The sequence below is a fragment of the Cupressus sempervirens genome, chromosome 1 (assembly GCF_028749045.1).
Source record: "Cupressus sempervirens isolate cs-2001-9-10 chromosome 1, ASM2874904v1, whole genome shotgun sequence".
NCBI classification, from domain to species: domain Eukaryota; kingdom Viridiplantae; phylum Streptophyta; class Pinopsida; order Cupressales; family Cupressaceae; genus Cupressus; species Cupressus sempervirens.
Window position 1 is genome coordinate 579,245,038 of NC_143118.1, and position 27,055 is coordinate 579,272,092.

The window sequence follows — 27,055 nt, forward strand, 5'->3', positions numbered from 1 at the left end:
ATAGGCTGACCTATGACCCCCTTTGACCCATTAAATGATGACATATGTCCCTAAGGGTTCTAGGATGCCTAGGGACATATTATAATTGTTCATATGGGTCAAAGGAGGTCATAGGTTGACCTATGACCCCCTTTGACTCATTACATGACAACATATGTTCTGAGGACCCCTACGGACATATGAGAATAATTTTTATGGGTCAAAGGGGGTCATAGGTTGACCTATGACCTCATTCAACACATTACATGACGGCATATGTCCCTAGGTGTCCTAGGTCCCCTAGGGACATATTAGAATCGTTCATATGGGTCGAAGGGGGTCATAGGTTGACCAATGATCCCCTTCGACCCATTAAATGACGACATATGTCCCTAGGGGTCCTAGGACCACTAGGGACATATTAGAATTGTTCATATGGGTCAAAGGGGGTCATAGATTGACCTATGACCCCCTTTGACCCATTACATGATGACATATGTCCCTACAACCCCTAGGGACGTATGAGAATCATTCTTATGGGTCAAAAGGGATCATAGGTTGACCTATGACCCCCTTCAATGTATTACATGATGACATATGTCCCTAGGGGTCCTAGGACCCCTAGGGACATATTAGAATGTTTCTTATGGGTCAAAGGTGGTCATAGGGTGATCTATGACACCTTTCAACCCATTACATGACGACATATGTCTCTAGGAGTGCTAGGACCTCTAGAGACATATTAGAATCATTTTTATGAGTCAAACAGGGTCATAGGTCAACCTATGACCCCCTTTGACCCATTACATGATGACATATGTCTCTATGGGTCATAGGAAACCTACGGACATATTACAATTGTTCATATGGGTCAAAGGGGATCATAAGTTGACCTATAACCCCCTTTGACCCATTACATGATGACATATGTCCCTAGGGGTCCTAGGACCCCTAGGGACATATTAGAATGTTTCTTATGGGTCAAAGGGGGTCATAGGTTGACCTATGACCTCCTTCAACAAATTACATAATGACATATGTCCAAAGGGGTCATAAGAACCCTAGAGACATATTAGAATCATTCTTATGGGTTAAAGGGAGTCATAGGTTGACCTATGACCCCCTTTGACCCTTTACGTGATGACATATATCCCTAAGGGTCCTAGGACCCCTAGAGACATATTAGAATCGTTCTTATAGGTCAAAGGGGGTCATAGGGTGACCTATGACACCCTTCAACCCATTATGTGATGACATATGTCCCTACGGGTCCTAGGACCCCTAGGGACATATTAGAATCATTCTTATGGGTCAAATGGGGTCATAGGTCAACCTATGACCCCCTTTGACCTATTACATGATGACATATGTCCCTACGGGTCATAGGACACCTAGACACATATTATAATGGTTCATATGGGTAAAAAGGGGTCATAGGTTGACTTATGACCCCATTTGACCCATTAAATGATGACATATATCACTAGGGCTCTTAGGACCCCTAGGGACATATTAGAATTGTTCATTTGGGTCAAAGGAGGTCATAGGTTGACCTATGACCCCCTTCGACCCATTAAATGATGACATATGTCCCTAGGGGTCCTAGGACCCCTAGGGACATATTAGAATTGTTCATATGGTTTAAAGGGGGTCATAGCTTGACTTATGACCTCCTTTGAACCATTACATGATGACATATGTCCCTAGTACCCCTAGGGACATATGAGAATCGTTCTTATGGGTCAAAGGGTGTCATAGGTTGATCTACGACCCCCTTTGACACATTACATGTCGAAATATGTCCCTATGGGTCCTAGGGCCCCTAGGGACATATTAGAATTATTCATATGGGTCAAAGGGGGTCATAGGTTGACCTATGATCCCCTTCGACCCATTAAATGACAACATTTGTCCCTAGGGGTCCTACGACCCCTAGGGACATATGAGAATCATTCTTATGAGACAAAGGGGGTCATAGGTCATTACATAATGACATATGTCCCTATGGGTCCTAAGACCCCTAAAAAAATATTAAAATCATTCTTATAGGTCAAAGGTGGTCATAGGTTGACCTATGACCAGCTTCGACCCATTACATGATGACATATGTCCCTAAGGGTCCTCGAAACCCTAGGGACATATTAGAATTATTCTTAGAGTTCTAAGGGGGTCATAGGTTGACCTATGACCCCCTTTGATGCATTACATGATGACATATGTCCCTAGGAATCATACGACCCCTTAGGGACATATTAGAATGCTTCTTATGGGTCAAAGGGGGTGATAGGTTGACCTATGACCCCCTTCGACGCATTACATGACGACAGATGTCCAAAGGGGTCCTAGGACCCCTAGAGACATATTAGAATCATTCTTATGGGTCAAAGGGGGTCATAGGTTGACATATGACCCCCTTCGAACCATTAAATGATGACATATGTCTCTAGGGGTCCTAGGACCCCTAGGGACATATTAGAATCATTCATATGGGTCAAAGGGCATCATACGTTGACTTATGACCCCTTTTGACCCATTACATGATGACATATGTCCCTGGGGGTCCGAGTACCCCTAGGGACATATTAGAATCATTCATATGAGTCGAAGGGGGTCATAGGTTGACTTATAATCCCCTTTGACCCATTACATAATGACATATGTCCCTAGAGGTCCTAGGACCCCTAGGGACATATTAGAATCATTCTTACGGGTCAAAGGTGGTCATAGGTTAACCTATGACTCGCTTTGACACATTACATGATGACATATGTCCCTAGGAGTCCTCGAAACCCTAGAGACATATTAGAATTGTTCTTATGGGTCAAAGGGGGTCATAGGTTGACAATTGACCTACTTCGACACATTACATGATGACATATGTCCCTAAGGGTCCTAGGACCCCTAAGAACATGTAAGAATGCATCATATGGATCAAAGGGTGTCATAGGTTTACCTATGACACCCTTCAACCCATTAAATGATGACATGTACATAGGAGTCCCAGGACACCCAGGGACATATTGCAATCATTCTTATGGGTCAAAGGCAGTCATAGGTTGACCTATGATCCCCTTCGACACATTAAATGATAACATATGTTCCTAGGGGTCCTAGGACCCCCAAGGACATATTAGAATCATTCTTATGGGTCAAAGGGGGTCATAGGTTGACCTATGACCCCCTTCGACCAATTACATGACCACATATGTCCCTAGGGGTCCTAGGACCCCTAGGGACATATTAGAATCGTTCTTATGGGTCAAAGGGGCTCATAGGGTGACCTATGACCCCCTTCGACCCATTAGATGATGACATATGTCCTTATCGGTCAAAGGGGGTCATAGGTTGACTTATGACCCTCTTCGACACATTACATGATGACATATGTCCCTAGGGGTCCTAAGACACCTAGGGACATATTAGAATGCTTCATATGGGTCAAAGGGTGTCATAGGTTGACCTATGACCTCCTTCGACCCCTTAAATGATGACATATATAGCAAGAGGTCCTAGGACCCCTAGGGACGTATTAGAATCGTGCATATGGGTCAAAGGGGGTCATAGGGTGACCTATCACCCCCTTCGACCAATTACATGATGACATATTTCCCTAGGGTTCCTAGGACCCCTAGGGACATATAAGAATCGTTCTTATGGGTCTAAGGGGGTCATAAGTTGACATGTGACCCCCTTCGATCCATTACATGATGACATATGTCCCTAAGGGGTCCTAGGAACCCTAGGGACATATTAGAATTGTTCTTATGGGTCAAAGGGGCCCATAGGGGTACCTATGATCCCCTTCGACCTATTAAATGATGACATATGTTCTTAGGGGTCCTAGGACCCCTAGGTAGATATTAGAACCGTTTTTATGGGTCGAAGAGGGTCATAAATCAACCTATGAGCCACTTTGACCCATATGAACGATTCTAATATGTCCCTAGGGATCGTAAGACCCCTAGGGACATATGCCATCATGTAATGGGTCGAAGGGGCTCATAGGTCAAACTACGACCCCATTTGACCCATATGAACAATTCTAATATGTCCCTAGGGGTCCTAGGACACCTAGGGACATATGTCATCATGGAATTTGTCGAAGGGGGTCATAGGGGTCATAGTTCAACCTATGACGCCCTTGAACCCATAAGAATGATTCTAATATGTCTCTAGGGGTCGTAGGACCGCTAGGGACATATGTCGTCATTTAAAAGGTCAAAGGGGGTCATAGGACAACGTATGACCGCCTTTGACCCATAAGAATGATTCTAATATGTCCCTAGGGGTCCTAGGACCGCTAGGTACATATGTCATTATTTAATGGGTCAAAGGGGGTCATAGGTCAACCTATGACCCCCTTTGACTCATATGAAGCATTCTAATATGTTCGTAGGGGTCCTAGGATCCCTAAGGACATATGTCATCATGTAATGGTTCGAAAGGGGTCATAGGTCACCCTATGACCCCCTTTGACCCATAAGAACAATTCTAATATGTCCTTAGGGGTCCTAGGACCCCTAGGGACATATCTTGTCATTTAATGGATAAAAGGGGGTCATAGGTCATCATATGACCCCGTTTGACCCATATGAAACATTCTAATATGTCCCTAAGGGTCTTAGGACCCCTAGGGACATATGTCATCATGTAATGTGTCGAAGGTGGTCATAGGTCAACCTATGACCCCCTTTGACCCATAAGAATGATTCTAATATGTCCCTAGGAGTCCTAGGACCCCTAGGGATATATGTCATCATTTAATGGGTCGAAGGGGGTCATAGGTCAACCTATGACACCCTTTGACCCATATGAAGCATTCTAATATGTCCCTAGGTGTCCTAGGACCCCTAGGGACATATGTCATCATTTAATGGGTTGATGGGGGTCATAGGTCACCCTATGACCCCCTTTGACCCATAAGAATGATTCTAATATCTCCCTGGGGGTCCTAGGACCCCTAGGGACATATGTCATCATGTAATTTGTCAAAGGGGGTCATAGGTCAACCTATGACCCGCTTTGACCCATAAGAACGATTCTAATATGTCCCTAGGGGTCCTAAGACCCCTAGGGACATATGTCATCATTTAATGGGTCGGAGGGGGTCATAGGTCAACCTATGTCCCCCTTTGACCCATATGAAGCATTCTAATATGTTCATAGGGATCCTAGGATCCGTAAGGACATATGTCATCATGTAATGGTTCGAGGGGGGTCATAGGTCACCCTATGACCCCCTTTGACCCATAAGAACAATTCTAATATGTCCCTAGGGGTCCTAGGACCCCTAGGGACATATCTTGTTATTTAATGGGTAAAAGGGGGTCATAGGTCATCATATGACCCCATTTGACCCATATGAAGCATTCTAATATGTCCCTAAGGGTCTTAGGACCCCTAGGGACATATGTCATCATGTAATGTGTCGAAGGTGGTCATAAGTCAACCTATGACTCCCTTTGACCCATATGAACGATTCTAATATGTCCCTAGGGGTCCTAAGACCCCTAAGAACATATGTCATCATTTAATGGGTCGAAGGGGGTCATAGGTCAACCTATGACCCCCTTTGATCCATATGAACGATTCTAATATGTCCCTACGGGTCCTAGGACCCCTAGGGACATATGTCATCATATAATGGGTCAAAGGGGGTCATAGGTCAACCTATGACCCCCTTAGACCCATATGAAAGATTCTAATATGTCCCTAAGGGTCCTAGGACCCCTAGGGACTATGTCATCATGTAATGGGTCGTGAACAATTCTAAGACGTTCCAAGGGGTCCTAGGACCCTTAGGAAAATATGTCATCATGTAATTGGTCAAAGGGGGTCATAGGTCAACCTATGACCCCCTTTAACTCATAAGAATGATTCTAATATGTCACTAGGGGTCCTAGGACCCCTAGGGACATATGTCATCATTTAATGGTTCGAAGGGGGTCATAGGTCAACCTATGACCCCCTTTGATCCATATGAACAAATCTAATATGTTCCTAGGTGTCCTAAGACCCCTAGGGACATACGTCGTCATGTAATATGTCGAAGGGGGTTATAGTTTAACCTGTGACCTCCTTTGAGCCATAAATATGATTCTAATATATCCCTAGGGGTCCTAGGACCCCTAGGGAGATATGTCATCATTTGATGGGTTGAAGAGGGTCATATGTCAACCTATGACCCGCTTTGACCCATATGAAGTATTCTAATATGTCCCTAGGGGTCCTAGGACCCCTATGGACATATGTCATCAGGTAATCGGTCGAAGGGGGTCATAGGTCACCCTATGACTCCCTTTGACTGATTAGAAGGATTATAATATGTCCCTAGGGGTCTTAGGACCCCTAGGGACATATGTAGTCATGTAATGGGTTAAAGGGGGTTATAGGTCAACCTATGACCCCCTTTGACCCATAAGAATGATTGTAATATGTCCTTAGGGGTCCTAGCACCCCTAGGGACAAATGTCATCATTTAATGGGTTGAAGGGGGTCATAGGTCAACCTATGACCCCTGTTGATCCATAAGAACAGTTCTCATATGTCCCTAGGGGTCCTAGGATCGGTAGGGACATATGTTGTCATTTAATGGGTCAAAGGGGGTCATTGGTAAACCTATGACCTCCTTTGACCCATATGAACGATTATAATATGCCTCGAGGGATCCTAGGACCCCTGGGGACATATGTCATCATGTAATGGGTCGAACAGGGTCATAGGTCAATCTATGACCCCTTTTAACCCATATGAATGATTCTAATATGTCCCTAGGGATCCTAGGACCCTTGAGGACATATGACGTCATGTAATGGGTTGAAGATTCTAATATGTCCCTAGGGATATATGTTGTCATTTAATGGGTTGAAGGGGGTCATAGGTCAACCTATGACCCCCTTTGACCCATATGAAACATTCTAATATGTCTCTAGGGGTCCTAGGACCCTTAAGGACATATGTCATCATGTAATGGGTCAGAGGGGGTTAGAGGTCAACCTATGACCCCCTATGACCCCTTGTGACTCATAAGAATGATTGTAATATGTCCCTAGGGGTCCTAGGACCCCTAGCTATATATGTCATCATTTAATGGGTCGAAGGGGGTCATAGGTTAACCTATGACACCGTTTGACCCAAATGAAGCATTCTAATATGTCCCTAGGTGTCCTAGGACCCCTAGGGACATATGTTATCATGTAATGTGTCAAAGAGGGTCATATATCAATGTATGACCCCTTTTGACCCATAAGAACGATTCTAATATGTCCTTAGGGGTCCTAGGACCCCTAGGGACATATGTCGTCATCTAATGGGTCAAAGGGGGTCATAGGTCACCCTATGAGCCCCTTTGACCCATAAGAATGATTCTAATATGTCCCTAGGGGTCCTAGGACCCCTACAAACATATGTCATCATTTAATGGATCAAAGAGGGTCATAGGTCAACCTATGACCCCCTTTGACCCATATGAAGCATTCTAATATGTCCCTAGGTGTCCTAGGACCCCTAGGGACATATGTCATCATGTAATGTGTTGAAGGGGGTCATAGTTCACCCTATGACCCCCTTCAAACCATATGAAAGATTCTAATATGTCCCTAGGGGTCTTAGGACCCTTAGGGACATATGTCATCGTGGAATGTGTCGAAGGGGGTCATATGTCACCCTATGATTCCCTTCGACCCATATGAATGATTCTAATATGTCCCTAGGGGTCTTAGGACCCCTAAGGACATATGTCATCGTGGAATGTGTTGAAGGTGGTCATTGGTCACCTTATGACCCCCTTCGACCCATATGAATGATTCTAATATGTCCCTAAGGGTCCTAGGACCCCTAGGGACAAATGTCGTCTTGTAATATGTCGAAAGGGTTCATGGGTCATCCTGTGACCCCCTTCGACCCATATAAACTATTCTAATATGTCGGGACATATGTCATCATGGAATGTGTCGAAAGGGGTCATAGGTCATCCTGTGAGCCCTTTTAACCCATATAAATGACTCCACTAGAAATAATATAATAAAAATAATAATAATATAGTATAACAATCATATATATATATATATAATTTATAGATTATAATAATAATAACATAATATATTATATATTATAATTTACATATGATAATAATAATAATAATATATTATAGATTATAATTTATATATGATAATAATAATAATATGTATTAATAACATATATATAATATATTATGTTATTATATTTAATAAAAATATAGTAAATATAATAATAATATATTATAATAATATATATTATATTTATAGATAATAATAATAATAATAACATAATATATTATTATATATTAATAGATTATATATTATATCTTTACATATTTCATAACTCAAATTAGTTATATCACTTACAAATTTGTTTTTTCCTCTAATTTTTGTCCCTTTTCCCTCCAATTTTTATGCTGCCGATATCGGATATCGGATCTCATATCGGATATCCAATATGAGATCCGATATCCGATATCCGATCTCATATCGGATATCCGATAAGGCTTGGGCCTTACTTTCTAGGTTTGGTACCTGGATAGGTGAAAAAAAGTCAGAGCAGATTTTGAAGCGATTTTAGACGTGTTCAAACTCTATTTTTTTCACATTGCCACTTTTTGGCACACCATGGTCCTGCACATACCCATATACTATATCCAATTAAAACATATAAACTCTATATGAGAATATTCTTGACTTTGAGATCTATAAAATTATTATATGTTATTAACAAAAATCATAAAAAATAGTAGGAGCTATTAAAAAGTTAGTTTTTTGAAATAATTTTATTTCTTTAGTAATTGGATACAAAGTAGTATAAAATATGCATTTAATAGATATTTCCAATTGAAAAAGTGTGAGACCATGTATAACTTAGTTAGAATAGATTTATCTAGATCATAGGTTTGAAAAAAACTAACTTTTAGATAGAAATAATCAAATTCAATTTTTTTGATAAGTCAACCTAAAAGGTGACACAACTTTGTACTTTTACCCTACCATAACTAACTTCCTTCTACTTGAGCAATAAAATGTGAACTTTCACTGAAATCAAGATAAAATAGATTACATGTTGTTTGTTTGCTAGATTCAAATAGATTTCATTTTCTATCTAGTAGTTTGGCCTTCCCATTCATGAATTCTACCTTGAATCCAATGTTATTCAACTATGCCACACTTAGTAGATTAAACTTTAGTCCTTCAACCCAATAAGCATTGTCACATCTAAGTTCATTGGTGAACAAGATACACCCTTTTTCCCATTATGCAACAAGGTTCATTATTTCCAAATCTCACACTTTCACCATCATAATGTTTCATGTTCTCAAACTTTGTTTTGTCTCCTATCATATCATGTGAGAAGCCACTATGAGTAATCCATGCATCATTTTTTATAACATGATAGATAAGTGTCATTTTATCTCCTTCATCATTACATTCATCTTTTACAAAATAATTGACTATTTCATCTTCATTGTTATCAGAATCTTTAGCCATAAAATAATATTTCTTTCCTTTTTCCTTGTAGTGTTTAGTTTTTGAATTCCTTCTTGCCTCTAAACTTATTGCTTTTATTTTCATCTTTGTCTTCTCTATTTGGGAACCTTGCAGTAATGTGACCAACATCTTCACAAGAAAAATAGATCAGAGGAATCTTACCTTTGTACTTCCCTCTACCTTTGCAATATTTCCTTGCAAGTAGTGCTTCAACAACTTCAAGATATATGTTTGAAATTTTTTATTCTTTTCACTTTCAGATTGATTGCCCTTTAATTTCTTACCATTTTTCTTAAGTGAAAGCTCTCCTTCAAATGCACATGAAATACCCTTGGAACTAGGGACATAGCTATCATAGTTATCCAATTTAAAAGCTATAAATCCTCCAACTAGAGTATGCAAAGTTATATTGCTATTTGGATCACATCTAATTTCTTGAATAGAAGACACTAATTGCATAGATAGAAAGAAGGGTTTTGAGTACCTACTTACAACTATTTTTTCATCAATGTTTCCTCCAAATGCTTTGATTGTGCTCGCACTTGCTTTAATTTGCTCAAACATATTTTGCAATGTTTCCATCTTCTCTCATTATCATCTGATCAAACTGTTCTTTGAGACTTTCAACATTAGCTCTTCTAACATTATCATCTCCTCTATATATGACTTTTAGTTTGATCCACATTTCATAAGCTATAGTGTAACTTTTGACTTCATCAAATTCATCATAATTAAGAGTAGAAGCAATGTCAATCATCATAATGTTATATTTTTATTTTTAGCAATATCTTTGACTAATAATGTTATAGTATGAGTATTTTGTTCACTATTAAGTTATTACAACCTAAATCATTGATAATTTCCAAATGTAACCTCGTAAGTTTTTTCCATGTTGCAAAGTTGTCTTAGTTCAACTTGGAAATCTCTCTTCCATAAGACATCCTGATCTTTAGCTTTGGTCATTAAAACCTCTCTACAAAGACCAAAAGATTTGATATCAATTGATGGAAATATAAGAGGAGCAACTAAGAGGGAGGGTGAATTAGTTACTACAAAAATAAATCCCAGATCCCTTAGATGTCAATATAATCAAAATTGAACTCTGTTGAAACTTGGTAAACACACAAGAAAAATGGTGTAACTCAGTAAACACTAAAATAGTTTGGAAAATGCTTAACATGAAAATATTAAGATATCATTTGTAATTGATATTACGTCAAATTAGTTGAAAACACATGAGAGAAATAGTATGAAAAAAAATATTTTAATGTGGAAACCCAATTTAGGAAAAACCACCAATTGCAACTAGTTACTGATTTTCACTCTTCTCAAGTGAGCCCTATTAGGAATCAACCTTCTTAAAGATTAAAAAACACACTGTTAGGTGTGACCGTATTATAGGATTTAATCACCTTATTAGGAGTGGCCTTATTAGAGGTCTTTAGACAATTCAATAGAAATGTCACCTTGTTAGAGGATTTACAAATAGTTGTTTAGCCAACTCTGCTAAGAGATTTAGATCACTGCTACAATGGTTAGAGAGAAACAATGAGATGACTTGATTCCTAATATAACTGAATTGTTGATTAAAGATCTCAATTCTAGCTTGTATACTTGATCATTGAATTTATCTTTGCATCTCAACAAGGATATTCTACTTATCCTCCTAACTCACTTTCTTTAAGCATCATCAAATCTTCAATTATGTTCCACACATTCAATCCTCAACTTTACTTTATATTACATATATCTTACACATTATCAATTTGGCTTGAATACAACTTAGAATAATTAATATTCATCTTTTTTATTAGCTAGAACTAATAAAAAATTCAATTGAACTCAATATGCCAACACAAGCAAATTCTTCATTACCTGACCCTAGTTGGTAGATACTAACTCAAAACAATTTTCCTATGTTAACTAGTGAACTCGGTTAACACTGCATATTTGAGAAGTTCCTTTGGTAACTCAAAAAATTTGCTTAATATTGGTTCCATCCAATATTTCCTTCATTAACCAAGTGAGCTTGGTTAACACTCAAGTTCTACAAGCTTTACTTTGTCACTCAAGTGAACTTGGTAGACATTGTCTTCTGAACTAAAATTTTTTTAGAATGCTCGATAGAATTAGGAAACTATCTTTAATGCCCAAGTGAGTTTGGCATACACTAACTAACCATGATATGAAATTCTATGTAACATAAAAAATAATACACAATTAATCAATTATTTCTAACATATGTATATATGTATGTATGTATATATACACACACATATATATATACATATGTATATGTATATATGTGTATACATACATACATACATAGACATACATGTGTGTCTATGTATGTATGTATGTATATAGATAGAGAGATCTTGTAGATTGTGGAGATCTTTGGAGATTTAGGATTTTGTTGTCATACCCTTGTGATGTTTGTATATGTATGTATGTATGTATGTATGTATGTATGTATGTATGTTTATACACACACACACGTGTGTGTGTGTGTGTGTAAATGAATACATCTTGGCACAGCAAAAAAATAATAAAACTTAATCAATAGTTAAGATGGCCATAGATGAATAACAATGCCTATTAGTAAGTAGATTTCTCTTTTTCTTTCTCATTTTTCATGTTTTTGATTAAGTAATACAAGTTTTATAGGGATCCTAAAACCCAAAAGTATTACAGTATATCAAAAATAGAAATATTTAGTAAAGTCTAGCATAAATGAAATAGCTTAACAAATGCCAACCATAAAGACCAGCCCGTGACCAGGAACAAAAACTGGCAAAACTAGAACAAAAGAGAACCAACTACACTAGGAAAAACAATAACCTAACTATCAATTCTATTTTTCAAGAACTTGTAGAGATTCTATAGCTTCTATCATCTTCCTATTGTCCATGTCCTCCTAGTCCTAGTTCTGAGCATCCACTTGGTCCTTGGTCTCTTTCATATAATCCTTAGCCTACCCATTTTTGAGGTTGGACTTCTCTAGAATTTCTTCACCAAATCCAACACTAATCAAGGATTCACCGAGGCTGTTAATATTTTCATTCAGGGTATTCAATGTGCCGATCACCTAATTCACTAGGTTCTAGTGGAAGAACTCCATCCTATGGACTCTTTGTTCAGCCTTTGTGATTCTATCCTCCAAGCTGGCCCTGTGATCCTAGAATTTAATATGTTGTTGGCTTCCATCCTAGCTTCTTTCCTCTTCATTGTATCCCTAGTCATTGCCTTTATTTTGGTCACCTTCTTGGCTTTTTCCTTTGAGTTCTTCAAATTCATGAAACAACCACTTGATAGACTAGAAATTGTCTATCATGCTATTCCTAGCATTGTTCAAAAGGTTAAGCTTAGTTTCCCTTGCATTATCTGAGATCACAACTAGACCAGGATCAATGAGATCAGCATTATGGATTTTTCCATCAATGTCCTCCATCACTTGAATATTCCAAGGCTCCCTGACAATCCCCAATTTGGCTTTATTCGAATTAAAATTCCTCCAAGATCTCCTCTTATTTTTTGTTATCACCTCCCCACTCTCTTTTTCCAAAATGTCAACAATCAGGGAGGAAGTGGGGCTAGGGCTAGGAATCTCAAGCATCTGGTCTTTAGTGTCAAAGGCCTCATCTACTTTCCTTTTCTTAGGATTTCGTAACACGTTGGTAGAATCCTCCTACTCCTTTTCACTATCCCTCCCCTTCTTCTCCTCCTTCTCATCGTCCACTTCTTTCTCCTCTTCCTCCAAATTAGTGTCCTCTTCATCTTCATTATCCTCCTCCACCTCTTAAGGCTTAGGTTTAAGGGGAATGAGGGATAAACCTCTTGTGCTCTTTCTACAGGGAATGTGGGTAGAGGGTTTCCTCTCTTCTTTGGATTTAGACTCCTCTTCCTCCAATTTTATGCTCCACACTTCCTTAGATTCTGAGTTCCTAGTTTCCTCAGAAGCACACCCAACATCACCAAGGGATTTTCCCCTAGTTTGAGCCTTTAGATACTCATAAACTAGGAGGACTAATCCCTCATGAAGTGCTAGATTAGCGGTGGGTTTTGTCTTGAAACCCTTGATACCCTTGCTCATGGAGTTGAAAAGGTCGAAAGGAAAATCAATTTTGATTCTATGTGTAAAGTGATTAAGAAAGACAAAATGATGCATTCTTATTCTATCAAATCTAAGGTCTAGGGAAATATGCTCAATGATGATCCTAAGAACATAGCTCCATAAATTTTTGATTGACTCCATCTCATAGTACGTCCCCACCTTGATGAGCTTATTCAAGTCCTTTTCATCCTTCGTAAAATCTTTGATTGTGTTTGTCAACATTTTCTTATCTCTGAAGAAATTGGTCCCTTCTAGAGGGATTTTGGCAACCCAGATTATCAATTCCACACTGACATGGTGGGTGATCCCATCAATTTTAACTCTTCCATTTTTCCAAGAATCCACCATAACCTTGGTTATCCCCGCATCTAAACCATAGAGCTTCTCTAGAAATTGAGAAATCTTGCCCTTTTCCAGTTTGTGCCAAACCTTCAGTTTCTCCTTCCAGTTCCTTGCCTCTCCTGATGGCTCCGTCTTGTTTCTCTCTCCCACCATCGTTTCCTTTGATACCAAAAGCCCCCACCTACTCATAAATTTCTTATAGACCTCAACTCTCTTTAGACTACAAAACTCTAAGATTTTTTCAAAAATACCAGTATTAGTGGTAGTATACAAAATAACCCTTAAAAAATGTTGTACATACACAATATTATGATAAAAGAGTTTCATATGATTTTTAATAACTCCCCCTCCTACATGCAATCTTGCAAATATTTCTATCATTTATTTTGGATATTTTTAGTACTTCCTTGAATGTAATGTTGCAATAGTAAATTATTTATTACTATTGGAAAGATGTTGTCGACATGCCACATCATCTTCGAATTATTGGTGACCACTTCATTAGCTAACTAGTTAACAGCTAAATTGACCTCCCTGTGCATGTGACTAATATATGTCTTGTTGAACTTGCTTAGGTCAAACTTCAATTCCTCTATTATATTTGCAATGGTCCATGAGGACTTAGTGTGACCATTCAAAAAATGAATGATGTTTAATGAGTCCCCCTCCAACCTTAGGTTGTTGATCCCAAATGCAAGGGCCAGCTTAACAATGTGAGTAGCTACATTGGCTTTAGCGAAATGGTTTGTCTAATGTCCAAGTGGGTAGGAAAGAGTCGCAACTCCTCCCCCATTGCTATTCCTAATGATGCCTCCACTACCCGTAGGTCTTGGGTTCCCTTTAGTAGCCCCATCAAAATTGGCCTTGAACCAATTTTCAAGGGGAAGAGACCACCTAGCCTCCTATCTTTTCCTATCCCTATCCATTTTCCTCTATTTTTTGTTGCCTCCTTCAATGTTATCTTCCTTGGTGGTGGCAATGTTCTCCTTCATAAGACCTTCAATTTTCTCAGCAATGACAAACTCAGGGGCTTCCCTATCTTTGAAGATTCAATTATTTCACTCTTTCCATATACCCCAATAGAAATGCAGAATAGACTAGGAGCCAATTAAATGGGAGATTAAGCCATTGTGTGAACTCCTCCATTGGCTGAAGAAATCTTGAATTTTGGCTAAGGGCACTAGTTGATCCCAAAGTCCTTAGTAAGGAGGTAGCAAACATTAGAGGAATAGGGACAATGGATAAATAAATGATTGCCCATTTCCAAAGCATCCTTGCATAAACTACATCTATTGGGGATAATATGGCCACACCTAGCAAGATTGTCTAGAGTAAGGATTTTGTCTTGGAGAAAAAGCTAGAAAAATAGATTAATTTTAGGGGTAATCACTTTATTATTTCCCCAAATGATTTCATCCTTCTTATTATTTATTGGAATAGTATTCAGGGTAATCATCAAAGAATTAAGAACTGGGGATATTAAAGAAAAGTCCTACCATCCATTACCTATTCTGTAATCACTAACTTTTAGACCATATCTTCTTAGGCATTGGTCTACCCACCTACCATAATTAGGGTGGTCAATGAGAGGTCCCTAGCTAGTCTAGTCATCCTACTAAAATAAGATTTTCTCACTTTTGCAAACTTTCCACTTCATCTTGGACTTGGCCAAAGTCATAGCCTTTAGGATCCCCTTCCATATGTAAGATCCTTGAGGGATATTAGCCTCATGAAGCATAAGGCTAAGTGACTGCCTTCTCAGATACTTTTCAATCATGATTTCCTTCCATTGTCCTATACTTTGAAAGATGTTCCAAATCTATTTGGCTAGAAGGGCATTGTTAAGATGCCTAATTTTTCTAATTCCAAGGCCTCCATAAAATTTGGGAAGGTAGACATGGTCTTAGGAAACTAAATGATATCTATTATGCTCTTCAACCCCTGTCTAGAGAAAGTCCCTCTGAATCTTCTCCATTTTGTTAGCTTTCTTTGTCGGGATCATAAAGAGGCTTAAGGCATAAGTGGGGAGATTTTGGAAAATAGATTTCACCAAAATAAATTAGCTTGCCTGGTTGAGAGATGCACCTTTCCAACCCACAAGTTTCTTGTTGAATCTATCTATGATGCTATTACAAAAAGATTTCAGGGCTTTGGAACCCAAAGGTATACCAAGATAACTTGTAGGAAGAGTGCCAATACCACTTCCCAATATATGAGCAATTTTTCTTTATCTCTCTAGTGGAGTATTGATGAAGTAAATAGAACTCTTGTCTGAGTTGATAGCCTAGCCAAAACCCCTAGTATAAGTATTTAGCAAGCCCTTGAACTCTCTAGTCTCCTTGACTATAGCCTTGCCCCCCAGGATGGTATTATCCACAAATTTCTAGTGGGTGAAGGAAAGATGGCTAGGTGAAGGCTTGAGACCTTGCAAACTCTAGTCTTATGTTTTTCTTAAAATAAGTCTACCTAGATAGTTAGCCAAAATTTTGATGAGAATAGGGGATAGGGGATTACCCTGTCTCAACCCTCTTGAAGGGAAAAAGAAGTTTGAAGGGGAGCCATTAACCAGAATAGATAAAGAAGGGGAAGAAATAAGCTGTGAGATGAGTTTAAAAACCTAGGAGTCAAAGTCAAAAGCTTGAAGGATTGCCATCAAGAAATTCCAATCCACCCTATCATAAGCTTTGGACATATCAAGCATGTGTAGGAAACCTTCCCTCTTCCCAGCCTTAAGAGAGTGAATCACCTTATGTACCATGATAATAGAATCTAAAATCTATCTCCCTATAACAAAGACATTTTGTTGAGGGGAGATAATCAGGTGAAGAACTTTGAGAAGCCTAGAAGTTAGGACCTTGGAAATGAGTTTGTAGGAGTTACAAATGTTGATGGGCCTAAACTTGTCCATCAAATATGCTCCTAGGAATTTAGAATGAGGACCAAAAAAGTGGTATTAAGTTCTTTCAAAATGTTTATGGCCCTGAAGAATTCCTACATAGCCTTCACAATGTCCCCTTTCACCACTTCCCAATAGACTTGGAAGAAGAGATAGCTTGAAAATTTTCCTTCAAGTAGGCATAACTTTTAGCATAGAGTTATGGTGGGCTTGCAGAATAGTAGGAATAGCTAACAAAATATCCTCCTAATCAGGCCTCAAGAGAGTATGATCCTTAGAGAGGAGAGTAGGTAAAAACTACACAACTTCATCCATTATGTCATTGTCCTTAGATAACAAAGCTTTCTCTCTCCTAATACTAGAGATCCTATTAATAACCCTATTTTTTAAGGTGGTCAAGTGGAAAAAATTGGTGTTCTGATCTCCTTCTTTAAGCCAATTTACTCTTTATCTTTACTTCTAAAAGTGTTCTTCCCTGGTAATGATGTTATTAAGGTTAGAAATAATAGTCCTTTCCTCTAACTACTTTTGGTCATTATACCCATCTTGCTGTATCACTTCCTAGATAATGTGAAGTAGATCAGTCCTCTCATCCTTTTCTTGGAAAATGTGGCCAAAGTCCATTTTGTTCCAGACTTTAATGTTTCTTTTCACATTCTTCAATTTTTGGGCCAACCTAAATATTGCAGTACCCTCCACCTTGATGTTCCACCATGAAGAAATCTTGGCTTCCAATGCTAGATGAGAAATCCACATTTTCTCAAAACAATAAGGGAAGGACCTTTTGAAATCAAGGGGAAAAATTGAGAGGGAAATGGGGCAGTGATCTGATCAAAATCTAGGGAGAAGAGAAATCCTACAAGAGTGAGTTTGTAGCCAAACAAGGTAAATAAGGGCTCTATCAAGATGGACCTAGATACAATCCCTCCCAACTCTCCTATTGGACCAAGTGAATTTTCCCCTTGTAAAATCTACATCCATAAAGGCCAAATTGTTAATGAAGTTTTAAAGGTCTAACTTACTCTCTTTATCTAGGGCAATCCCTTCGCTTTTGTCATCATCAATTAGGGGGGAATTAAAATCCCCCATTATAATCCCTTTGTTTATGTTGTTGGATTTGATAACCTATATGAGCTTAGCCCAAAAAATCTTTCTCTCCCTTTTGGAATTGGGAGCATAAAGGTTTAAAATAAACCATGATTCATTACTATGTATGTGGGACACCTTACATAGGAGAGCATTACTAACATTATAGATAGTAGAAAACTGATAATCCTTGCTATTATAGAGGATCATCACCCCTCCTATAGCTCCCTCTAAGTTTGTGGACTTGCAACTCATATTTTTGTTGAAGGAAATCTTGCCTACGACTTCTTTTCTCATTTTGGTTTCTTTAATCAGTAAAAAATTTGGTCTTTGGCCTCTAATCATATTCCTAGCTAACACCTATTTGTGAGCCCCATTTAGGTCCCTTGTATTCCAAGAGATGATCTTCATTTCTTTCTAGAGTAGTCCTAGATGGTTCTCTAGCTCCTGTCTGCCAAGTTCTTTTTGGCCTCTTCCTATAGTAATTGGTTCATGTTTTTCCTTCCTGGAGATTTGATTTTACTCCCAACATTGGCGTTAACCCTACTTTTGGTTATTGCTACTGACAGAGGAGGATGATCATGATTCTTCTTCTTTTTTTAAACCATACTCCACTCGTTGTTATTGTCTTGAGAAATGCTATCAATCCATTCTTCCCATTGTGATATCTTCTCTGGGGAAGAGTTCTTTATAAACTATATGATCTTAGTCCCTAGGTCTTTGGATACTGTCCTATTTGTCAGAGGCCTAAGACTTCCCACTTGTCCAAGCCCTTTACTGATAGCTTCATTTGGGGAATTTGAGTCAAAGGTCCTTGGATTCTCCATTAAGCGGGTCTCTTGCCTTCCTTCATTTTTCTCCTTCTCATGCATCACATTATCTTTTGCCACAGCTATGGCCACAACAATTGGGTCGTGCTTCAAAGGCTCATTTGGAGCATTACCATGGGGGCTGACTTGAGTATCTAAGATAGGATGGGATGGGCAATGGGCTTCATCCTGCTTGGTTGAGTTACTCTTAACCTCCTTGCCATCCTGGTTCTCAGATTAATTAGCAAGTTTGCACCTCCAGATCAGTTTCTTCCTTCCCTTAATAGAGGTTCAAGTGGATTTGGAGTTCTTCTTTGTTTTGGCTGAGTTAGCGAGAACCTGCCTTTTTTGACTATTCTGCTTCATAGCCTTTGGGCACTGATTAGCTTTATGACCAATCATCAAACAAAGGAAGTAGACAAAATGCATAGTTTCATAGATCAATTTTTAAGCATGCACCCCAAGTTTTGAGTGGAAAGTCATAGTTTCTGGCATGTTCGTTCCTTCTCTAACCCCTATGTAGATGTGTGAATAGTTGAGGTGTCTTTTTGAGGCAGTGATAGGATCAATAGATAGAAGTTCTCCAAAAGACTTTTCTAGCCCCAAAAACACATTTTGTTCTAGTATTCTAAAGGTAGTTCGGATAATCTAACCCAAATAGGAGCTTGAACGAAAAAAGAGTCATTCATGTGGTTGACCCTAACCTATTCTTGAAATCAAATGAAGATCAATAATAACCTATGATTTTGACAACCACTTTCGATGGGTAGCCATTGGTCCCACAAAATTCTTGCCACATGCTCATCATAATTGTGACTAACTTTCTAATGGCTTGTCATGGGTCCCATGCCATTTCTGCCACAAACACATTGCAATTGCAATGGTGTTTTTGATAGCTTTCCATCACAATTGTGATGGTAAAAGTGAACTCATTGCTAGTGAGCAAATTGGGACATCAAAAGTTTGATACCTGTTCGATGTGATCTAGTTCTTCTTGATATTAAGTGGGCCACAGGTGTCCATCCTGCCCAAATGTGGTAGTGTGTAAAAACAATATGGACAATTTGTTTTTGCACATGCCTTTGAAGCTTGTTATATTTCCCATGGATATAAATAAATTAATATGGCGTTCATCTCCTCACCAACCATGGTGTTCATCTCAACGATAATATTAGAACATGGGAAGGGAGGGTAATATGAATAGTGGCATCATATGACATGTAAGATTCATTAATAAAGTTGAGCATATTTAGAAGAGCTATTTCAATTATGGTAAAGAAAATGAAAAAATTACATATAAGAATAAATATTTTCCACATAGTGTGTAAAAAAGTAGAAAAAAAATTAACACTCTTCTAATTTGAATGATTGTCATCTACAACATCGATTGCGCTACTATATGATAGTGGATTGTGGTGATGGGATTTGGCTACGAGCGAGCCAATAGAATCTAACATAAAGAATTTATAGTCAAATTAATATACATGCACTTTAGATTTCCTCGTGCACTGTTACAGATCTATTGCATCAGTAGCTCTTGAGGGATTCAATCAAACAACCTATGAATTGTTCATAGGGAAAATAGGAGCCATATATTACACTACCAAATCTCATTCAGTGATCATATTTGATGCACATATCCATGGACGAAGACTCTCAAAGCTTCTCCAAATGAATCATTTGTGAGTATTCAATACATCGATGACCCTTCTCATTTTATAAATCATAAAGTTCTTTCACGATGGCCCATATAGGACTTGTTGTGAGTCTATTTGGACACTTAATAAAGGATAGTAGTGATAATTTAAAATTGTATTTGAGACTACATTATTTCTAGATGCCTACTCTGCAGATTTCACCTTCCATATTTACTAGGCTGTGTATATTTTTCTGTTTTGTTCTAAATTTCCCACAAGGTAGTTATTAGTTTTTGTTATGGTTCTTAAATTCTAAAATTAGGTTTAGGCTATGAATTTGAGTAAAATTGAGATTAGGCTCTGTTAAAAAAGAATAAGAGTATGTCAAACATTCATAAATCCAATCATAGAGAAACTACATCTAGACAACCCTCTATCAAAGAAAAAGGTCTGAAAGTGACAAAACTAATGTCAATATTAAAAAATGTCAACTTGGGACAAGCCTTCTCAAAATTTGTAAACTTTAACAAAAAATAATAATACCTGGATGAGCCTTTAAAACTTCCAACATACACCTGATCATTGGAAGACAAGAACCAAAAAGAGACTTTGATCATCACAAGATTTGATAAAACAAAGTCAAAGAAACAAACTTCTCTATTAGAAACAAAGATCCATAACTATTTAGACCCCTTGTTCAGGTCAAAACTATCAAATATCTTCCAATCCACTGTAGTCTCCTTTCCCACCTCAATGGAAATAGGGGGAAGAAAGATTGTTAGGGTAGTTATGCTACCATCCATCAACCCCTGCACAAGTGGTAGCTTTGAAAATCCCTTGCTCAATATGAGTCTTCTCCACTTCAAAAATCTTGTCTCCAACTTGATAAGAGATAGCTTCACCTTCATTGAAGCCATGCAAGATGAAGAAAAATAAAATATCCAAGTCCACCACCTATATAATTGTACATTTCTCCTAACTAAAGAATGTTGGGAAACCCTCCCTACAAGGAACCAACCACCCATAAAAGGGAGAAACCAAACTTAAGTAGCAGGCACATAGGCACAAGAATATCCAATACCCAAACACAAAAAATGTTGGGCAACTTAACATCATTGGAGAAAGGCTCCAATGAGATGCCCAAAAGATTAGACCACAAATAAAAGATCTCCTCCACCAAATGTGCAAGGGAAACAAACAACCATAAAACTAAGTACCAACAAGGCAACATCTTCTTCCACAACCAAACATTGTCCTAAGGACAATAGCCCAATAAAACATCCAGCATAGGGAGAGGGGGAGTGACAACGCACGCCAAACCATTGCTCATACAAAACCATAAAAAATCCCAAAAAGCAACAAAACTCCCAACAAGAGCAGAGGAAAACATAGGATCCTCAGACTTGATTAAAAAAAAACAAAAAGAGATGAGGTGAAATAGGCAGACAAATGGCCATGAGTCAAGCACATACGAATGTCAATAATCCTTCCATTGCCCATTTTGCAAGTGAAAACAACAACATTAGGGAGAAACCCATCAAAAATATCACCATTAGAAGAGGAAAATAGACTCCATCCATTACAGTTCCCTCTTTGATTGTATTGTCCACGACTAACATGACACCCACACAAATGGGAAAAAACCCACACCAAACTGTACTTCACCTACTCATGATAATGCAGCCATAAGACCCATGTATCCACTTTAGAACACACAAAGCAAGGGGAGTTGAAGACCGCCTAATCCATAATGGATAAGGTCTCAGAACTCCCCACAAGGAGTCCAAGCACTTCAGCTAGAGAAATGCAATCAATGTCCAAGCAAAACAAAGTCAAATCTGGGCAAGTGAGCACCAATACACTAGAAAAATGACCTCCCACTCACCATCATGAAAAAATTTGAATTATTAAATTCATTAAATGTGAGAAATATATTAAAATTAAATTTAACACTCACAACCCTAAACCTAAAATTTTTCTTGGCACTTAAAAGTTGCTCGACAAGAAGGTGTTGAGTGCTAGTTTTACTTGGCACTTGAAGGTGCCGAGTCATAGATTTCTTGGCACTTGACGGTACCGAGTGGCAGGTTACTTGACACTTGAGGGTGCCCAGTGACAAGAAATAGGTGCTGAGTTGGCTTGGCACACAAAAATTCTTAGCACCAATAGATGCCAAGTGAGCTTGGCTCCAACTGAGTAAGAGGATGCCGAGTGTTCTGTTTCAAACTAAATAAATATATCTTAAAGAATATTTCAACATGAATGCTTTTACCATTAAAACCAGAGAGCCAAAGCTTTAAGCTTTCAAAAAAATTACTCAAATGCAACATACAAGGGAAGAGCAATGGATTCATGTATGCTTGCTTGCCTTCTATTCAATCTTTGATTTAAACTATTACAAAATCTGGGAGCATTCAACTTCAACAAGAAAACCCTAAAACAACCCTAAACTGGTAAAACTTCAAACTTTAAACTTCAATAAACTTTAAACTTGCAACTCTAATGGTTGCATACAATGGTGCCTGGAGCAAACACTGCTTCAACAGGACAAATCCAAACAACAAGTTACAGAGAGAACAAGGGAAACACATGCAACTGCAAGCACAAACTTCTTTTCTTCTTCCTTCTTCTGCTCTACTCTCCTCTACAACTTCTAATCTACTTCATTTGCTTGACCTCTACAAATGAATGAATAAACATTCCTTTTCTTCACATTCCATTTTCCCCCTCTTTTCAAAATTTGAAAAACTTCACCTACCCGTATTAAATTATTTTTTTTGTTTTGGACGTCAGGGGGGTAGGTGAGCATTTGGCTCTAGGGGCAAACATCAATGCTACATTAAATATTTCAACACTCCCCCTTTGTCCTGAGCCAAACAAATAAAGATCACAGCTGATCCAAATCAACTACACCAAGACACTCTCTTAGGTGTACAAAAGATCCAATCCCTAAAGGCTTAGTAAAGATTTTTTCTAGCTACTGCTTAGATTTGGAAAAATCCATCTTGATATCCCCATTCTCCACCAACTCTATGATGAAGTGATATCTGATTTCTATGTGTTTTCTTCTCCCATGGAAGACTGGATTCTTAGACAATGCAATTGATGAGATGTTGTCACAATAAATTGTAGTTCCAACCTCTTCCCTTTCATTCAAATCTATCAAGATCCTTCTTAACCAAATAGCTTGACATGTTGCTGCATTTGCTGCTATGTATTCAGCTTCTATTGTACATTGAGCAGCAATAGGTTCCTTCTTGGATGCACATGAAATTGCACCCGATCACATATGTAACATGTATCTAGAAGTGCTCTTCCTATCATCTATAGATCTAGCCTAATCACTATCTGTGTAACCAACCAACTTGAAATCATCATTTGCAGTATACAAAATCCCAAATCCCTTGGTACCTTTCACATGCCTTAGGATCCTTTTTCCTGCTTGCCAATGGGAATCCTTTAGGGTTTCCATAAATCTAGAAATCAAACTTACTGCATGCATTAGGTCTGGCCGAGTTGCAGTCAAATAAATTAAACTTCCAACCATACTCTTGTATAGTGTTGGATACACTCTTTTGCTAGAGTCTTCTTTGCTCAACTTTAGACCTATTGCTATTGGTGTGGGGGCTGCCTTACTATTCTGCATTTTAAATCTCTCCAAGATCTGCCTTGCATATTTTTCTTGAGAGATAAAGATGCCATCATGCATTTTTTTTACTTCTATGCCTAGAAAGTATTTCAAGAGACCTAGGTCTATCATTTAAAATTCACTTTTCATGGCCTCTTTAAACTCACCAATTAGAGCCTTGTCATTTCAAGTAAAAATTAAGTCATCTACATACAAGACAACAATCAATACATTACCATCTGCTGCCTTGATGTAAATAGTGGGCTCACCATTGCTTTTGCTAAAGCCATTGCTCATTAAATATGAGTCAATCTTACTGTACCATGCCCTTGGAGCTTGCTTGAGCCCATAAAGAGCTCTCTTCAATTTATACTTTATTCTCTTCACCTACAACTTCATAACCAAGTGGCTTCTCCACATACACTTCTTTTTTCAATAGACCATTTAGGAAGGTGGACTTCACATCTATTTGAAATACCTTCCATTTGCATTGAGTTGCAATTGCTATGACAGCACACACGGTTTCCATTCTTGCAACAGGGGCATATGTCTCATCATAGTCTCTTCCATACTGTTGTTTGTAGCCCTTGACTACCAACCTTGCCTTATGCCTATCAATCTTGCCTTCAGCATTGCATTTGGTCTTGTAGACCCATTTCACTCCAATCACATGCTTCTTGGGAGGCAATTCAGTTACCTCCAATGTCTCATTCCTTTCTATAGCATCTATTTCCTCATCCTTGGCTTTACACCATTTCTTCTCCTTAATAGCTTCTTCAAAATATATTGGATCACTATGAAAAAATAATGCAAAATTAACACTCTCATCATAATCTTCATACCTTTCATCTTGGTATATCTCCCTAAGACTCTTGGTCTTTCTTGGTAACAGGGAGGAGAGTGTAGGATCAGAATCTTCATTGCTGTTGCATTGCCGATTAGCTCGATCTCTACTGGTACTCGGCACTGACACTTGATCATGCCTAGAGGAGCTCGGCAATGCCTGAATCTACTTGCCTTTTCCTCTACTTAATCCTTCTACTTGATGTTCATCAGCATCTTCTTCACTCATAATTGGTACTTTACTTGATGTGCTCGGTGACTCATTAGTTGGACCATACCAAGACTGATTTTCAAGAAATTTCACATCTTTTGAAAGATTCATCTTGTTTTTCAATGGGTCATACAATTTGTATGCCTTTGATTTTGAGTTGTACCCTGTGGAAATGCACTTCACACCTTTGTCATCCAATTTATGCCTTTTCTCTTTAGGCACATGTGCATATCCAACACATCCAAACACCCTTAGATGTTCAATTGTCCATCTTCCTCGTGACCATGCTTTCATTAGAATTTTATCACGAACTGCCTTGGTAGGACACCTATTAATTAGGTAAACTACTATTGCCACAGCTTCTTCTCAAAATTTAGTTGGGAGACCTTTCTCTTTCATCATGTTCCTTACCATTTCAACAATGGTCTTATTCTTTCTTTCAGCCACTCCATTCTGCTGTGGTGTATAGCTAGTTGTGAGCTCTTTCTTTATGCCATTTTTCCTGCAAAAATTTACAAAAGAATTGGAGGTATACTCCCCTCCTCTATCAAATCTTAGGACCTTGATATAGTGTCCACATTCTTTTCCAGCTTGGGCTTTAAATTCTACAAATATATCAAATGCTTCAGATTTATTCTTTAAGAAATACACCCATGTCCTATGACTTAAATCATCAATGAATGTCATGAAATAAGTACTCCCCCCAGTGGAAGTAACTTGCATAGGACTGACTAGGTCGGTGTGCACTAACTCTAATGGATATCTAGCCCTCCTAGAATTTCCAAAATTAAAGGGAAGCCTATGTTGCTTACCCAAAATACAAGCCTCACACTTGTCACAAGAATTTTCTACACGTGGGAAACCATCTACCATTCTTTTATTTGATAACAAATTTAAACTAGCATAGCCAAGATGACCATACCTGAGATGCCATAGCCATGAGGGGTCTTGAATCACACTCCTTAGAGCTGATTGTGTGGGAGGTGCAGCACCAACTTGAGATGAGAAACATGTCTCTATCTTCAAGGGAAACATTCTATTCTTTGTCATTTGAACTGCTGCAAGTAAGTTCTTGCTCCCATCCTTTTCATGGATGACACACCTGTCATTTTCCATCAGCACTTTGTATCCATTTTGAATGAGCTGACCAATTCTCATCAAATTGTGCTTCATACCAGGGGCAAAATACACATTTTGTATTTCCTTCTTCTCACTTTTTTGTGTGCGGATCATAATAGATCCTTTGCCCACAACTGGTAGGGTTTCATTGTTACCCATCTTAATCTCAGATTTGAAACTCTTCTCAATGAATGAAAACAAAGTTTCATGTGGTTTCTACATCCACTATCGAGGTACCAAACCTTAGGACTTCCTTCTTCACCAACATTACACATGATGAAGGCAGTGGCATTGTTTCCACTTCTTATATTCACATTAGCCACATTTGCTTGTCCTGACTGATCATTTTTCTTCTTCCAGCATTCATTTGCATAATTCCCATATTTATGATAGTAGTAGCATTCTACATTACTCTTATTTGAGTTGTAGTTTTTCTTACCTCCTCTTGAGGTATTTTGAGAGCTACTTGCTCCATCTGCTCTTCTTGAGCTTTCTACTGCAGCATTTTTTTGTCCTCCATTACCTCGGCCTCTACCTCTAGAGTCTCTGCCTAAGCCATTTCTTCCTCTCCCCCTTCCTCTTGGATTTTTCTAAGCTTTGAATGCTTGCTCTTGGGAAGATGAATAAGTAGATCTGTTGATCCTATGCTCATGGGTTTGAAGTGTACCCATTAACTCATCCATTGTCAAAACAGTGAGGTCTTTTGCCTCTTCTATGGTCATGAACAAATTGTCATATTTATGAGGTAAAATCTTCAATATATTTTCCACTATCCTCTTCTCTTGATAGTCTTCTCCATTTGACTTCAGTTGGTTAATCAAATTGGAGGTTCTTGAATTGAAGTCTACAACTAATTCATTTTCCTTCATCTGAAGG